Source organism: Nannospalax galili, unplaced genomic scaffold (assembly GCF_000622305.1).
Source record: "Nannospalax galili isolate Female #2095 unplaced genomic scaffold, S.galili_v1.0 scaffold648, whole genome shotgun sequence".
NCBI lineage: Eukaryota > Metazoa > Chordata > Mammalia > Rodentia > Spalacidae > Nannospalax > Nannospalax galili.
Window position 1 is genome coordinate 2,142,652 of NW_008360311.1, and position 15,594 is coordinate 2,158,245.

A 15,594-nucleotide genomic window follows, 5' to 3' on the forward strand; every position below is an offset into this window, starting at 1 on the left:
AAACCGAAAGGAAAGGACTCAAAGAGAACACAGGAATTACCCAAAATGCAATACTTCCTGCCTCTTTCTGCTTCTCTGAGTTCTCAATGAGCATATCTTAATAATGTAATCAGTAACTGAAGAAAACAGAATGGAGGAGAGTAACCTACCCAGTCACAAGTCACTCTGCTGAGCCCTCCCTTCCTCTGCTTCCTGCTTTACCGAAGAATGAACCTCCTTCCACAAAACCCCCAGTCTGCGCAGGAGTTTGCGCGGTGAGCTTTCTAAACACTTGGAGATTTTGTAAGATGTGAGCTTCCCTTCTTAAGAAACCTTGGCTTTTCAGGGGCTGGGGAGACTTAGTCATTACAGCCCTTGACACACTTCCTGCAGTCATGAACCAAGAAGGTGAAGGAGGAAGAAATCAGCAAGGGAGGGGCGGCTGGGAGCGGGCTGGCAACACCTGCACCTTCCCTCCAATTCAGCAGTGCTGAAAGGCAGCCAACTCCTCCTGCAGAAAGAGACCTGAGCCACCACCTTCCTCCAGGCCTCCTCCCCCAGGCAATTCTCACACCTGGTCCTGCTTTTCCCTATCATTTGTCTGGAAAATCATGTCCCCAACAGCTGGCATTGCTCAGGTGTCCGTGTGTATTTACACTGTGGTCATGGTGTCACGTCCTCCTCATGTGCTGATGCAACATCTCTGTCAAGAAACTGCAAACTCCCGCTAACAGGGATCCCAGTGACCCCTGGATCTCAGCTAAGTAGGGAACGGGCTTAGCTTACACGTCAGTGTAAGGAGGCTCCAGGCACTGAATGCAACATGTTATACTAAATTGTCATTCATTGCTTCTCTGAGATTCTAATTCGGCTGCATTTCCCATGTTATCTGTGAACTCCTGCAATCTCACATGTAGTGCTGCTGTCCACCTGTCCCACATCTTCCAGGCTTTTCCTAACCTGGTCACCTGTCCAAATAGGATGCCTAGACACACCAGGGTGCCCCAATGCCTCAACATCATGGTGGTGGCTCCTCTGGGCCTGGGCTCCTTTATCATCAACCACACCAAGTAAGGAGAAAGATCTAAGCCAGTGGTAGAGGGAAGCCCATCCACTGGAGACCACATGTGGGCTTCCTGCATCATAAATTACATCTATCCTTCACTTGAGGGTCGCTACAGAGGAAATAGCCGTGTATTTTCTGGAGAGAACAGAAGGAAAAGGGACGAGGATGAAGCTCAAGGTAGTGGCTTCACTGAGCTTGTGCAAGGCCCTGGGTTCAAGCTGTAGACAGGGCTGTCCTAAGCAACATAAACCCAGCATCTCACTTCAATAATACCTTAGTGCCCTAGGTTGGCTCTCTGAGGGAGGCACTACTATCCTCTTCCAGTTTCAGAATTGCTTGCCAAAGTCACAGAGCTAGGGTTTTAGTCTGGAACGAGCTGTGGTGGCAGCTCAGTGCATCTGTGGAGGGACCAATGTGGGAAACTCGCACCCTGAGGTCTGTCCTTGGGACTTCAGAAGTCTAAAATGGTCCATGAAAGAGCCACTAGAAAAAAAAGCCAAGCTTCTGCTGTTCAAGCTGGCCCTGAGGGCTAAGTATGGAGAAGCCAATACCCTGCATCTAAGGAGGAAGAGCACTGGGTGTGCCCGGCCTGTCTCAGTCTCAGCATCTTAGCTCAACAAATGTTTATTTGTTGTTCACGCTAAGTAACGAGCAAGACAGTGAAAGACCCTCCTTCTGCACAGCCACTCGGGGACTTCTACCACCAGAAAGGTGGCCTTAGCATCACGGCACCGAGAGCAGAAAGGACAGTCACAAAGGGCACCTCTCCCCTCTTCTCCTGTGCTTCAGGCCTGACGTGGCGTCACCCTCCTGGCCGGAGCTGCTCCCAGGCCTCCTAGATAGCAAGCCATGTGCCCAGAAGAGGAAGCCACACAGTCCTCGGTGAACACAGAGTGTTGTCCATCACAGCTAGTCTACGCGGAGCCAGACGTCAGCAGCGGACTTTAGGGCTTCCAAAGTTTCCCTCAACTGCATTTGGCTCCCAAGATGGAGGTGACCTGTCTTCCTGAAGTGAAATGTCACACAGGATAATCTGTAGAACATAATGCCTCAGAGAGTCTGGGAGGAGTGATGAGTCTGGAGAATGGTCTCAATTTGATAAATGTAGGTCAAAATTGCTTGCCAGAAAACCTTAGAAACATAGACAATGAGACCTCTACAAATCAGTCAGAGGGGATTACATATGAGACCCTTCCAGGCTACAGAGGAAAACCCGGAGGGGAGGGGAACATCTTCAGGATTCTGATGTTTCTGGTATGAGCAACGTGAGGCTTCACTTCAGCTCCGAACGGTCTTCTTGCCAGGAAACTGATAACTATTGTACCTGAAAACTTGCTCCCCAGATGGCTTTTGAAGCTCCCCCTCGAGCGGTTCAGGACCTAAGAGGGGAAAGTGAGGTCTGAGTCTAGGAAAAGCTAAGGTGAAAACAGCCCTTGGGAAAACGAGGTGTGGTGACTCGTGCCTATAATGTCAGCATTTGCGAGACTGAGGCAGGAGAGCCTTGAGTTTGACACCAACCTGGGCTACAGAGTGATTTTTGAGGCTAGAGGATTACAGAGTAAGACCGTGTCTGGTGCAACAGTGGCACGAATGTTATGGGAGCAACCACTTTCTGACTGGACTTCAGGTCCACTCCACAAGCCTGAACCTATCCTGGTGCTGTTAACCGGGCTAAGAGCCCATGGCTAGATAGGTCAAAGGTCCTAGGGGAGAGCCTAACACTATCATTCTGCTGTATGGACACAGTACTAAACTGCCCCTAAGTACTTATCTTTATACCCATAGATTAGTATGTCTCTCAGCCCTCATCAGAGGCTGTAGATGGTGACCAATACCAAGACTCACAATTGGTCAACGTGTAGAGAAAAAAAGACTGTGGGGTGCTCAGCCCTAAATGGACATCTGTATTACACCCAGTCACCCCAAGGTTCAAGGATCACTATGGGAAGGAATAGAAAGAGTATAAGAGCCAGAGGTGGAAGATGACTGCCACGAAACTGTTCTCCAGACATGACAGGGCCACTGTACACCTGAACTCACAGGGGCTGTGACTTCACACATAAGACCTGTACAAGTTCAAGCCAGTCAAAATCCCCATGGACAGAGGAGGGACTCATGGAGACCCACTCCCAGCTGAGGACCTATCAGCAGTTGATGGCTACTGGAGGGACAGTCAGTGCTCCTCAGGGAACCCTGGTAGGCAGCTCATGCTGGATTAGAAGGCCTTACACCCATGCACACACAAGCCACACTAAGTTTAAAAAAAATAGCACATGAAGTTGGGAAACGTGGTTGGGGTCTAGCAGGGGCTGGAGGTGGACTTCACCAGATATATTACGTGCATTATGAAATTCTCAAACAATACAAAAATAGTCCATGGGAATAAGACTCCCCCATGGAGAGGAGTTGAGGTTCCTAGGCTGCTGAGGGAAGCACTGATCGTGGCTTGCGGGGGCAGGGATGCAGGGGGACGACAGCGTGCTAGCCTGACTTTGTCCTGGAGTCCACCCGAGTGCCACAGCCTGCCACACAGGAGGGTTTTCCCACCCGAGGCACACTACTGATCATGTTGCATTTGTAGACACATTAACAACTCTGTTTCAAGTCAAATCCCATCAAAGCAGGTTGCCCTATCTTGAACATGTGCCATTCTTAAAACATGTGAGCACAGATTCATGCAGACACAGACCTTTGCTGTTTCCTCTGTTGCGTCGTGTTGATTTTGGCTGGCACCTCAATAGCCATGAGTCTGGCGAGGACTTTGTCCTGCAAACTCTCCATCATCTCTGGGCTCAGGTTCACAAAGACTCCAGCCAGGTTCTCAAGGTCCAGCTGAAAAGGTGGCCACTCATCTGTACGTTTGGCTCCTTTCACAGAAGCACTCCAACCCTGCCTCCAGTCCACACTTCAGCCGGATTGCCCCACCATACCTGTCGACACCACCTGTCAACCTCCTGTGAACCTGGAAAATCCTAATCTAAGACTCGGCTCTGATTCCTGTGTCCGTGGTGGCTTTTCTGAGATTTTCTGCTGATTCTTCCCAGTCTCTGGCAGCTTCCTGTCAATTCTGTTCTGCTTTGTAAAGTCCATTTGTAAATATCTCAAGTTTGAATATTTATAGCTACTCAGCTTTTAATTATTTTGTGAATTATCCCCAAACATGAAACACACGCTCTCAAGGTCATCCTCTGAGTATATAGCTCAATGTTTCAATTAGTGGGTATCCAATAAACAGATTTATTACTCTTGATTCTCGGAAATAAAAAAAATAACAAAAAATAATGCTTGAAGACTATGATACCATGAACATTACCCCTGTGTCCCTCTCAGAACTCCCTCTCCTATTAAAAAGAACAAGTTTCTCCAAGAACTGGAATCTGGGGCTGGAGAGATGGCTCAGTAGTTAAGAGCACTGACTTCTCTTCCAGAAGACCCAGGTTCTGTTCCCAACATCCAAATAGCAGCTAACAACCATCTGTAACTCCTGTAACTCCTGTTTCACGGGGTCTGATGCCTTCTTGTGACCTCTGTGGGCACTGCACACAAGGGTGCGCTTACATACATGCAGGCAAAAATACTAATACATATAAAATTTTTAAAAGAAAGAAGAAAAGGCCAGGCTTGGAGGCACATGCCTTTAATCACAGCACTAGGGAGGCAGAAGTAAGTGAGCCTCAGAGAGACTGAGGCCAGAGCCTGGTCTACATAGCAAGTTCCAGGCCAGTTGGGGCTACAGAGAGACCCTCTCTCAAAAAATTAATTAAATAAAATAAAAATTAAAAAGAACTGGAATCTGAGAGCATTCCTGACAAGTTCTGGGCCTATGAAGCCCTTCGTCAAATGCCAACTTCCTCCTCCAGCTGCCATCACGGGCTCAGGAGAGGGAAGACCAAGACCCAGAGATGCACTACCACAACATGTGGAACTGAAGTGCTGAGGCTGGACTGTGGGGCCAGGATCCTTTGAAGACCAACATTTAGGACTTTAAGCAGTTAAGAAAAAAGTGGGTCTGCAGGAGAGGCAGCCACATGAGGGCCTTCAGGAGAGCAGTACAGGTAGGTCTGCAGGAGGAGGGCATGTGAGGGTCTGCAGGAGAGCGGATACAGGTGGACAGAGGGTCTCAGGAGGCAAGAACTCCTCCTCCTATGCTCAGGATTCTTTGTCTCCCCTAGAGAATCAGAGACCACAGAAAACAGGTCTGTCAGCTGCTGTCCGTCTCCAGGCTGCCCCCTATAACATTTCCCCTGGGAGTGTGAGGCCAGCCCAGCCCCTGGCCAGTGAGTGCCAAGACCACAGCAGCGCACAAGCAAACAGGATCTAGGGTATTTATTTCTTCAAGTCCCTTGTGGGGGTCTCAGCAGTGTCCCAGACATGAACAGGAGTCTTCAGACACCTCTGTCCTCCGAGACCCCCCTGTGCTCAATCCACTGCACTTCAGGCTTTCCGTTATGGGTCTTTGACAAGGCACTAACTACCCTGATGGTGTTCTGGGAACTGGGGCTGGGGGCTGCATCCTCCTGGCCAATCTTCACACATACAGCCCCTCCGTTCCCAGCTTCTGCCATTCCCATGGCCCAGACTTTTCTTCCAGTTCATTGCATCAGCAGACCCTTCTGACTTTTCACCCAAAAACACAGAAACATTTAGAGCCATTATTCACCCAACAAATATTTATTGAGCACCCAGAGACACAGGGGTGAACGAGCAGGCATGGTCACTGTTTAGAGGAAGAGGCTGTCCCATGGGACCAAGTAGTTCATTGATTCTGCAACGAGAGTTACTCCAACTGCTTTAGTCATCCAAGAGCTACTGTCTCTGCTGTCCCAGAAGAATCACCCTGAGAATTCTACATGCTCACATACAAACTCATCCTAGCTGAGCCTACACTTAAGCCCTACCTACATTTCTCCACACTGGTCACAGCCTCCCCAGCCCCAAAGCAAAGCAGGACCATGTGGTCCTTCCCCCGTTCCCCAGAGAACAAGACATGTAGCTGTTGAACCGAAGAAACTTTACTGAAAGTGGGGGGTCTTTGGCTACTAGGGCTGGGGATCTTCTCCCTTCTCACTCTATGATGACAGCATCTTTCAGGGTGATCTGTATTAGTTACTTTTATTACCACTATGAAAAACAAAACAAACAAAAAGCACCTGACAAAAGCAATTTCAGGGAGGACAGGTTTACTCTGACGCATAGATCAGGGGCTAGAGTCTGTTACGGTAGGGAGGACCTGGCGGCGGAGCTGCTGCATCTGGGTAGGTCAGGAGGAAGAGATGCTGCGTGCTGGTGCTCAACTCAACTCACCTTCTACTCAGTCTGGGACACCAGTGCTGTGTGCACTCAGGGTGGGTGTTCCCTCCTCAGTTAATCCTCCCTGGACACATCCTCACTGACACCCAGGGGTGTGTCCCCTGGGGGATTCTAAATCCAGTCAAGTGGGTAGTGAAGCATACCCATCATGTTGTCTGAGCTGGTGGATCTGCCTGGAAAATCCACTTGCTGTAGCTACATCAGTCTACAGTCATTCCCTAGTTCCTCTAGGAAACACTTCCTAAGGACTGACTTGTATCTGACGTCTAGGTGAGGGGACTCAGCAAAGAGGATCATTCCCTAGTTCCTCTAGGAAACACTTCCTAAGGACTGACTTGTACCTGACGTCTAGGTGAGGGGACTCAGCAAAGAGGATCATTCCCTAGTTCCTCTAGGAAACACTTCCTAAGGACTGACTTGTACCTGAAGTCTAGGTGAGGGGACTCAGCAAAGAGGATCATTCCCTAGTTCCTCTAGGAAACACTTCCTAAGGACTGACTTGTACCTGACGTCTAGGTGAGGGGACTCAGCAAAGAAGAGACCCTGGCACCATGGAGAACACACACAATGGACAAGAAACTAGACACTAAATCCAACCGTTACAGATTCAATGCTATGTGTCTTTGTCACTTTCTATTGCTGTGATAAAAACACTGACCAAAACCAACTTGGGGAGGAAAGGGTTTATTTTAACTTATATCTCCCAGGTCACTGTTTATCACTGAGGGAAGTCAAGGCAGGCACTCAGAGCAGGAACCTGGAGCACAGGCCGTGGAGAACATTGCTTACTGGCTTGCTCCCCTGACCTATGCTCAGCCTGCTTTCTTATACAACATAGGCCCACCTGCCCAGGGGTGGCACCACTTACAATATGCTAGGCCCTCCCACATTACTCAGTAATCAAGAAAATGCCTCACAGACATGCCCACAGGCCAGTCCAGTGGAGGAAATTCCTCAGCTGAGGGTCCCTCCACCCAGGTGTATCAACTAAACTATCCAGCACACTAAAAAATGTTGTTCAAAAAAAAACAGTATGATACAGATTGGCCGTGAGGGGCTCTCAGGAGGGTGAAGATGCCACTTTAGAGAGGATGGCGACAGGAAGGGGCAAGCCTTGGGGCTGGATTCCCCAGTCCAACTAAATATAAACAAGTATTTTAGGCAGCAGCAACCTATATAGAGACACCAACATCCCTTTTGAAAATTTTTCTTTCATTATTTCAAAACATACAGTAAGTTGATACCCTAAGAAAAATTAGAATATTGCATCTCTCTCCCTATATGTATTGTGAAGTTTAAGACTGTTTCATCTTTACTCACAGGGCAGAGAGGAAGAGTCTCCATTGCTTTTGGGCTTAGGACTTCCAAAGGTGTGGGGAGCCGCCTGCCGTCCCTGCAGATGCCATTACAAGATGGCGCTCACATCCGGTTCATGCTGAGCAGTAAATAAGTCAGTACGCATGCCCGAAGTAATTTTCCACCTTCTAGTCTCTGCCTACCTCGTGGCGTGATATGGGCTGATGAGTTTGCGACCAATCAAGAGTTGCCACGTCCAAGACGGGCTTACTAACCTATATAAGGGCTGGGTTTCCGACATTCGGGGTCTTCGCCCTGTAAGCTTATGCTCTCCCTCTCAAGATGCATTAAAGCTTTTCTGCAGAAGGATCCTGAGTGTGCCGCGTCGTTCTTGCTGGCGAGACGATAGCGCAGGACACAAAGGGGCAGGGCAAACACAAAGGGCCCATAGTGCGGTAGGAAGAAGGGGCCGAAACAGCGGGAACGAGGGCGGGCGAGGCCGACAGGGGTCGGCCCTGCAGAGGCATGAGGGTTCCTTGGAACGGTTTAAAATTTTCTGGTGCCTCTGCCGTGCCCCACAGGGCTTAATGGGTCTGGAATGGGGTGGAGGAACTGATGTCTTCTGAAGTCTCTCAGGGGATCTTGGCAGCACCCAAGTTTCATGAGACAGAAAGGTTATGGGAGAGTGGAAGGACAGGCCTGGGCCTGTCTAGCAGCACCCAAGTTAAAGAACTGCTGACCAAGGTCTCATGAGACAGAAAGGTTATGGGAGAGTGGAAGGACAGGCCTGGGCCTGTCTGTTTTGGAACCCACTCTGCTGCCGGCTGTGTGGTCCAGGTACCTTCTGTCCCCTGGTTTCTCCGTCTCATAGAGTGTTTTGAAGAAATGGTGTTAACAGTGTTGATATAGACCCAGGTCTCAGGAAGCACATAGTAGAAATCAAGACTTCTTGCTCTGACCTCCTGTGTGGCTGTAATGGCTGACTGGCCTATGAGGCAGGCAGGGGAGATGCTGTGAATGGATAGAGCCAAACTCTCCCTTGGAGGAAGAATGGACAGGACCTGCTGGAAAACTGGGCAAGTGTGATGTGGGGGGAAAGGAACTGAAAATGGTTTCCATGTCTGAGCTCCAGCAATCGAGTGTAAGGTGATGCTGCTTGCCAAGGTGGGCTAGAAGAACGAGTTTTAAGGAAAAAATATGAAGAATTCCATTTGGTGTGCATTCAGTTAAAAACACTGTATTCATTATTTTTCTCATTACTGTAGTAAAAAATACCTCACAAAAACAACCTAAGGAAGGAAGGAAGGGTTTATGTGGCTTCCAGTTTGAAGGGATAGAGTCCATCACGGTGGGGAACACCAGGCAGCCCAAGCATGAGGTCACGTTGCCTAAGCAGTCATGAATTAAGGAGCAGACAAGAAGCAAAGGCCCACTCTCAGTGACCTCCTTCCTCCAGTTAGGCTCCACCTCCTGAAAGTTCCACAGCCCTCTGAAAGAGTTCTACCAGATGAGGACCAAGTATTCAAACACGTGAACCTTCAGAGGACGTTTCACATTCAAACCACAACTGGTACCTCTTGGAGTTCCAAAATGAGAAAGCAGTTAGACAGCTTATCATGTAAACCTGAAACTCAGGAGAGAGAAATATCTTTCAGACATTAGCTGACAGAACTATGCTCACCAATCAAGAAGTCCCTAGCCACATATATGGAGTTATCTAATACAAATTTAGACTAAGTAAAGTTAATTAATTCAACCACAGTCTAAGCGACAGAATGTGTGAATTGCAGAAGAGCCACAAGCCTCATTAGGGAAAATCATAAATCCCTTAAAGTGGCTAACTGGCCCTCAATTGGCAGCCTGGCCTTGCTCAAGCCTTACCAACTGGTCACTTCCTGGACTGAGAAAGATTGTTTGTGGAGCCCACTTGTCTCCTTTAGTGCTATAGATAGCTCGCCGGCCTGAGAAAATAATCTTGGAGGGAGAGAGACCCTCAAGGACAGCAGACCCTGGCACGGAGTTAACTCTTGTGGCTGTGTGCAGCAGAGTTCTCTGTAGTCCAGACTGCCAGACTGCTCCCCTTCCGACGCGGACACTCATTCCACGGACGGCTAACCAGCCTTGGCTGTGTTCCTCGAATAAAGGAACATTTTCCTTGCTTGTTGCAGGTCTGGCTCTGACTCTTATTTCTAAACTTTAAACTCCTTCCTTTTTCTGCCCTCCTAATCTAACACTAAGTGTCCTGTAGCCACTGGTGGTAGCTGATGGTGACCATATTGGAAAACACCATTCAGTGGCCACTGAAACTTCGTAGGGAGCACAGGAAAACAAGCTAGGAACTGGTTCACATTTCTGGAGACACACTAAAATCATTGCAAAAACTCAGAGCCAGTTCCCCTGGGAAAAGCCTGTAATGATTGTGAAGGGACAGAGCTGAGAACCACTCACCAAAGGAAAGAGAGGGATGATGGGAAGGCCCAGGGTTGCTCCAACATTAAGGGTCATGACCTCCAATCTTGGCCACATGATAAAATCACCTGTCACCTATAGAACTTTAAAAATTGCTGATACGGAACCTCCCCAGCAAGGTTTCAGGGTCCAGCAGTTTTAAAACTTCAGCAGTTTTAAAATCTCCCCAAAAACTATGAGAGGAAAGAAGGGGGTCTAAAGGGTAACTACAGTCCCAGGGGATACAACTCCCTCTTCTGATCTCTGAGGGCATCTTTACATGCACATAACCCCCCACACACACACAAAACTAAATCTTTTTTTCAAAAGCTCTCCTTGTGTGGCGCACACCTTTAATTGCAGCACTCAGGAGGCAGAGGCAGGCAGATCTCTGTAAGATTGAGGCCAGCCTGGTCTACATAGTGAGTTCCAGGCCAGTGGAGGGTAGGTACAAGGAGACCCTGTCTCAAAAAAGAAAACAAAAAAAACTCTCCAGGTGATTCTGATGTGCATACAAGGCTGATAAGCAATGACCAATATTTAAAAAAAGAGCTGGGAGTAAGAAACTAATGTCTAGGACAAGAAGCAGGAGGGTGAGCAGTGCCTGAACTAATAAAGAAAGTGCCCTAGGACAAATAAATATCCAAGCGATGCACACAATGAAGTCCTGTTAAGTACTTGGGGTGGAAGGCGTGGGAGTCGCATGGGGCAGGTTTAGAGGCTGCAGGAGCTCTATTAATGGACTTTTAGTTATGGAGTAAAGCTGGGTTGTGATGTGGAAGCACAGACTAGGTTTGCAGGTTTTGCTTGCTTTTGCAGTGCTGGGGATTGCATCCAGGGCTTTGTTTGGAGAAACACACTATCACTGAGCTACATTCCCAGCCTCATGGACTATCTTTAAATATTAGAGTATCTTTGTATGCTGGTGTACTGTAATACTCTAACAAAGAGGGAGAAATGATGACGTGTGAAACTGAAAACATCTGTCCAGGAGTTGAATTCATATCCAAAACTGATACCCAACATGTCAGGGTAAATGTCCAGTCTTAATGTCAAAGTGCTGACCCCTGGGGTGCCAGTGTTTGGAGCCTGAGCAACAAAGGTTGTAAAGTTAAATGAGGCTGAAGGGTGGGGTCCTGCTAGAGAGTCCGTACAAGATGGGATGCCAGAGAGCCTGTCTCCCCTCTGTCCTCCCTTCCTCCGCCTCTCCTCTCCTGCTTCTGTGAGGACACAGTGGCCATTCCCAGGCCAGAGGGAGGCCCTTCACTATAGCAAACTGGCTAGCACCTTACGGGTTGGACTTCCAGCCTCCAGAACCATGAAGAAATGTTTAAATTGCCTGTGTTCAGGCTGCCCAGACTACAGTATTGTATGGCAGCCCAAGAATACTGGCATGCCCGCCTCCGTCCCTGCTGGAGGCCTCAGGGCTGTCCTATCCCCCGCTCTGAATTAAACCCTTGTTAGCCTTTGCTGGTTGTCTTGGTTATTATAATAAAATACTTTAAACAAGAGAAATGTATTGCTCACAGTAAGGCGTTGGGAATTCCAACATCGAGTCTCCATCTGCTGGGGTGTCTGGTGCATTTGTTCCCATCTTGGATGGTGTGGTCCAGCCAAACCCACCCAAGGTAGGAGATGCAAGTGATCTTTCTTCCATCTGTTTCAAGGCCAGTGCTCTCTTCCATGAGCTCCAAAAGGCTCCATCTTTCAATCCCAATGCACTGCACAGGGCATCAGATTTCAACTCAGGAATGGGGGAAAGCATAAGCTTCCATAAATATAGCACCAGTGGCTGGCAACCTTAAGTAGGACTCAAATTTACCTAGAAGACTTTTAAAAGCAGGTGGTTCTTCTCCACCCAGAGTTTATGGCTCAGTGGGTCCAGGGATTTGCATTTGTAACAAGTGATCAGATGCTGCAGCTGCTGCTGGTTTGGGGAGAACCATCCCACTGCTGTGCTCTAAGCTTGAGCTAGCTAGTTATCTCCCCAAATCAGACCCAGTTCTGGCCAGTGAAGAGAAATTACTGGGGGATTCTTTGTGTCAAAGGAAAGAATTGCAACAATTCAGCTGAAGGATTTTAGTTGGCTTTCCTTTTGATTCTAAAACCTGGCAGTACTTCATTCCTTCCGTAACATAGACTTCATGTTCTGACGCCCGGGCAGAAGAGGTTGGTTTTATAGACAGAGGCAGAAACAAAGAACAAATACAGATTAGTAATCGCAGAGCTACTTTCCTTGTAAGGCAGGAACAGGAAGAGAGAAAAGAAAAAGATAACAGGTTCATTGTCAGCGGGTTATTTCCAATTCCTTTGTGAAAGAATTGAAGTAGAGGTGCAGCCGGCGGGTCTAGGAAGTGTGGCACTAGCCGCTTTTGATCCTGCCTTCTCAGAAGTCAGATAAGCAGGATGCTTTCAGCCCGGCCTATGAAATTCTAGCATAGGTTAGTCCACTGGGGTTTTCAGCTTGGTCTGCTGAGCCCAGTCCGACAACTCTCCGGCAATGCAGGAAATGCTTCTTTGTTTGACAAAGAACAACCTTTCTCCTTTCCCTGGACGTTCATCTTGAATGTGATACCTGACATTGTGGTACCAGGTTGGGGTGTTGAGAGCTAGGCAGTGGCACACTGACTACACCCTAGTGAGCAGCGGAGAAGGAGCCTGAAGTCTTGAGATGGTCATGCTATGGAAGCAACTGATCCCAGAATCTAACTTAATAGGTTTTCTTATTGTTTAACCTAATTTTTGTTAGATTTTTCTACTCGTGGTCCTAAACAGCCAAACTTATTTGTGGAGTCCCCAAACCTCAAGCAAATTAAGGAAGAACAAGAGGGACTGGGTAGGTTCAAGATGTGTCCTCTGCCTCAGCAAGAGAGTAGGGTGCTGTTGCAGCGGATTTCTAGGCCAGTAGGTCCCGTCAGAGTCTTAATTTTACCAATTTGTGACATAAAAGGGAAAGAAAAAGATGTAGCCAATTTGGAAGGGGAGAAAGTGTGGGAAAAATCTTTTCTAGAAAGTACTGAATGTAGCTGACTTAGGAACTTACTAAATTATGACTGAATACCTGCTTAAGATTTGTAGTTTGGGGGCTGGAGAGACAGCTCAGCAGTTAAGAGCACTGACTGCTCTTGCAGAGGACCTGGGTTTAATTCCCAGCACCCACATGGCGGCTATGAACCATGCTTAACTCCAGTTCCAGGGGAATCCAAAACCCTCATCTGACCTCTGTGGCACTGCACGACACAGGTGCCCTCACATACATGCAGGCAATATACTCATACACATAAAATTAAAATAAAAAATAAAATAAACTTTATTTTATTTTGTTGTTGTTATTTTTATTTTATGTGTATGTGTGTATTGCCAGCATGTAGGTAAGTGCACCCGAGTTGTGCAATGCCTGCGGAGGACAGAAGAGGCTGTCAGATCCCCTGGAACTGGAGTTATGGACAGTTGTTAGCCGCCATGTGGGTGCTTGAATCCAGGTCTTCTGTAAGAACAGCCAGCGTTCTTAACCGCTGAGTCATCTCTCCAGCCCCTAAATAAAATATTTAAAAAAAAAAAAGATTTGTAGTTTTGCCAGGTGGTGGAGCATGCACTTGGGAGGTAGAGGCAGGAAGGTCAGGAATTTAACATCATGCTCAGCTGTGTAGCAAGTTCAAAGCTATCTTGGAGTATATGAAACCCTGTCTCAAAAAATAAGATAAAATAAAATAGAAAGGATTTGTGGTCTTAAGTTTAACGAGTGGGCAACCTGGTTGGGTGATAAACTGCTTGGGTACAGGCTCACACGAAGCAGGTGGCTGACTCCAGCCATGGCTACATCTCTCCGGGTGGATCTGTGGAAACAGAAGTAAGTGAAGGTGTACCCGGTACCTGCAAGGAAGTTCTTAGAATGAGGGCCCATCAAGTCTGGGCCCGTTCTCCCTATCCCGACAGTTTCCTGGTCAGTCTTCGCCAGACTTGGAACAAGCTTTCTCTATCATCTTGCTACTTGGAGTCTTCTTCTATCGTCACACAGAAAATGACCACAAGTTCAGCAGTTTCAAACCCCAACTCACTGGCTCTCACTTCTGTGGATCAGAAGTCAGGCCACGTGGGCTCAGGTCTTACAAAGGTGATATCCAGGTGCGGCCTGAGTCCCCTGGAACTCCAGGGTCATGCACACATGGTTTCAGAGTAAGTCAGTGGCTGTGCTGCAGGCGGACATCTTGCTGGCTGTTAGCTGGGGCCACTCCACCCCCCCATCTCCAAAGCAGCACGGAGGAAGTTTAGCCACTTTGGTCCCTTTCCCCTTTTGATCCTCTTTTCTAGGAAGGCCAGTTCCTCGAGGGGCCTACCTGGCAGACCTGGTCCATATGGGTGACTTCCTCTTCTCGAAGTTAGTTGTATCATATAACATAACCCTATTGTGAGAGCGACGGTGGCTGCCTGTCACTGTCACTAGTCCTGGGGATTTTACAAAGCCTGCAGTGTGGGCAGGAACTGGAAGACGTCTGAGAATTCTTCCCATCACACCACAGATAAAAAGGCTCCTGGCCTCAATTCCAGATATGAGAAGGGAAGCAATTTTTGTGACACACACCCCAGAAACTCAATGAATCTGAATGCTGACTTGGGGAAAGACCCACTGCTTCTCCAACCTCAGGGTGCCTCACCCCTTTCCCTTTTCGTTCTGTCCTCTCATGAGTTGATCTCTTCCGTTCCGAAAATCTCAGCCACCCAACTACCTAAACCGCCCCCAAATTCCCAACTCCAGACCCAACCTGTCTCCATGTTCCCAGCTCATGAATCACACACAGCTGTCTGGTAGCCATGGTGGCATGTGTATCCCATTTATAGAGCCCAAACCCAAATCTAAGCTCCAAGAGAAACCAACTGTTTGCCTTACCAGATATATTCTTTTCCCTTCTTCCCCAAACCTGGGAGCCACCCCAGGCCCCTCCACAGCACCTTTTCTGTAGCTCATCACTCAGATCCATCACCCTCCATCCCTATCACTTCTGCTCTAGCTTGGCTAATGGTGTCCTGCCTCTAGTCTTTCCCACTCTCACCCGATCCCCACAGTGAGCTCCTGAAAACTCCAGTCTCCCTGCATCTCACTCTGAAAGTCTTCAGTGGTTTTCACTGTGTCCTGGCCAAGCCAGTTCAGCCCAAGGCAGTAAGTCTCTTAGGAGGCAGCAGGGCAGGTCTTGGGATTGTTTACAGGGAGGTGACAGAGCAGAGAGCAAAGGGTGGACCCAGGCTTCAGCCCCAGCTTCTGGGTAGACAGTCTCAGCTGAAGAAAGGCGGTTATAAAAGTTTATGGGTTAAAAATAATGAATTTGGCCTTGGGCCTGATAAATTTAATATCTGCAAATCACTTAGGTTAAGATGTAGAATAAGCAGGACAGGTCCAGTGTCCAAATGTGTATGTCATCTGTGCAAAGGCTGGGTGGGGGCCTAAAGAGTGGGGGTCCTGCAAAGAGTGGGGGGATCCTGCAAAGAGTGGGGGGTCC